We start from the raw sequence: 2,805 nt of genomic DNA, 5'->3' as shown, positions 1-2,805 counted from the left end.
AAAGCATTCTCATGCTTCTCAGTCCATTCGAACTTCTTATTCTTCCTTAGGATATCGTAGAATTCTTTGCACTTTTCTGAGGATTTCGATATGAACCTGTTCAAAGCTGCTATCCTGCCTGTCAGTCTTTGAACATCCTTGGCATTGGCAGGAGATTTGATACTTATTAATGCTTTGATTTGTTCCGGGCTTGCTTCAATGCCCCTCTGGGTTACCATGTATCCTAAGAACTTTCCTGCCTTAACACCAAAATGGCATTTTGAAGGATTAAGTTTCATGTTGTAACTATCAAGGATATCGAATGCTTCTTCCAAGTCCCTTAGGTGATCCTCAGCTTTCTTCGACTTGACCACCATATCATCTATGTACACCTCCATAGTTTTTCCAATTTGATCTTTGAACATCATATTTACCAGCCTTTGATATGTTGCACCTGCATTTCTTAGTCCAAAAGGCATGGCAATATAACAATATAAACCGGTTGGGGTCATAAAGGCTGTATCCTCTTGGTCAGATGGTTCCATCTGGATTTGTTGGAATCCAGATGATGCATCCATAAAGGTTAACAGTTCATGCCCCGCCGTTGCATCCACCATGGAGTCAATGTGGGGTAATGGGAAAGGATCCTTGGGACATGCCTTATTCAAATCAGTGAAATCGACACATACCCTCCACTTTCCGTTTTTCTTTTGGACAACGACCACATTGGCTAACCATTTTGGATACTTTACCTCTCTGATCATACCTGCTCGAAGTAGTCTCTCTACTTCTTCTTGGATAATGGCATTCCTTTCTGGTGCAAACTTCCTCCTTTTTTGATGGATTGGTTTGATAGACCTGTCAATGCCAAGCTTGTGAGTAATAATATCCTTAGATATACCTGTCATATCTTCATGTTTCCAAGCAAAGGTAGATTTTCTTCTTTTGAGGAAGGATATCATGTCTTCTTTCATCTTGCCAAGGATCCCTGATCCAATATAGATTTTTGATTCAGGATCACTAGGATCCAAGAGGATTTCATCTACATCTTGTTCCCTTGCCTCCAAGACATTCCTTGGAGGATACTGTAATTGCTATTGCTCCCTTGGCTTCGAGGTTGGCTTCATGGATGAGGTATAGCAATCCTTAGCCTCTTGCTGGTCACTATCGATCTTGATTATTCCCCATGGGCTAGGGAGCTTCACACATTGATGGTAGGTAGATGGGACTGCTTTCATATCATGTATCCAAGGCCTGCCAAGGATAACGTTGCAACAAGATAAACAGTCAATAACACAAAATTTTTGATAATTATGTAATCCTTCCACGTAGATTGGGAGTTTGATGTCCCCCAGAGTTTTCTTCGTTTCCCCACTGAATCCTACAAGCACGGAGGATCTTGGTGTGATGTCTGATTCTGGGATTCCCATCTTCTTCAAGACATCAAGCTGGATAATGTTCACTGAGCTCCCTCCGTCAATAAGGATCCTGCGGACAAAATGGTTAGAGATAAAGAGAGTGATAACTAGACTATCATGGTGAGGATCCTGAATGTTAATGCGATCATCCTCATCAAATGTTATCATCTTCCCTTCTGAGACACTTGAGGTTCTAATAGGCCTTTCTCCATTATCCATTTTTGATTCTTTTGCATGTCTTTTGGCCGCTGAAAAGGATGTACCACAAATGTCTGATCCTCCGGATATAAAGTTAATCACTTGTGCATTTGCCGGAGGTGCTGGAGCCTTTTCAGGGATCCTTTCAGGATCCTGGGTCCTTTGCTTTTTTCTCCCCAACAATTCTTGTAGATGCCCCTTGCTTAGCAGGTATCCAATTTCTTTTCTTAAGGCTATGCAATCTTCAGTTAGATGCCCGAAATCCTCATGGTATGCACACCATTTGGACTTGTCTTTAGTCCCGGATGGTTTATCATTCTTCCTGGGCCACCTAGCCTTTTCACCTAGATTCTGCATTGCAAGTATTAGTTCATGATTATCAACGGAAAAACAATATTCTGAGATTGGAGGATATTCTTCATCATCCTCTTCTTGGTCAACAGCATGCACATTCTTGTTCTCGTTTCTATGGTAGGATTTGAACTTGTTGCTTTTGAAGGAGGATCCTTGCTTATCTTGTTTTGAGGATCCTACTTGTCTTTCCTGGATCCTCTTGTCGTCCTCTAGCCGGATAAACCTGAGTGCTCGAGTTCTTACTTCATCTAAATTCCTGCATGGTGTCATAACAAGATCATCATAGAATAATGAATCCTTAAGCAGTCCCATTTTGAAGGCTTCAACAGCCGTAGCCATATCCAAGTTGGGAATGTCCAAGGATTCTTTACTAAATTTAGTTATATAATCCCTTAATGATTCGTTATGATTTTGAGTTATCCTGTACAAATCACTAGTTAATTTTTCAAATTTTCTACTACAAGAGAATTGGTTATTGAATAAATTAACTAAATTGGCAAATGAAGTAATAGAGTAAGGGGGAAGACTTAGCAGCCACTTAAGAGCTGATCCAGTAAGAGTAGATCCAAATCCTTTACATAGGCATGCTTCCTTCAACTTTTCTGGGATAGGGTTGATTTCCATCCTCTCCCTGTATTGTGCTATATGCTCCTCTGGATCCGTTGTGCCATCATACAGCTTCATGGTAGGGATATGGAACCTTTTGGGTACCTCTGCATCACAAATTGGTGGTGCAAAACGGGATACCTTGTGGCTTCCATCTGCAATCTCTGGGATAGGCTTGACTACCCCTGGAACACTTGAGATCATGTCCTTTAGTTTCTGTAATTCCCTGGCCATAGCATGATTGGTACCT

Source organism: Helianthus annuus, chromosome 6 (assembly GCF_002127325.2).
Source record: "Helianthus annuus cultivar XRQ/B chromosome 6, HanXRQr2.0-SUNRISE, whole genome shotgun sequence".
Lineage (NCBI taxonomy): Eukaryota > Viridiplantae > Streptophyta > Magnoliopsida > Asterales > Asteraceae > Helianthus > Helianthus annuus.
Note: the sequence above shows the minus strand (reverse complement) of the source record.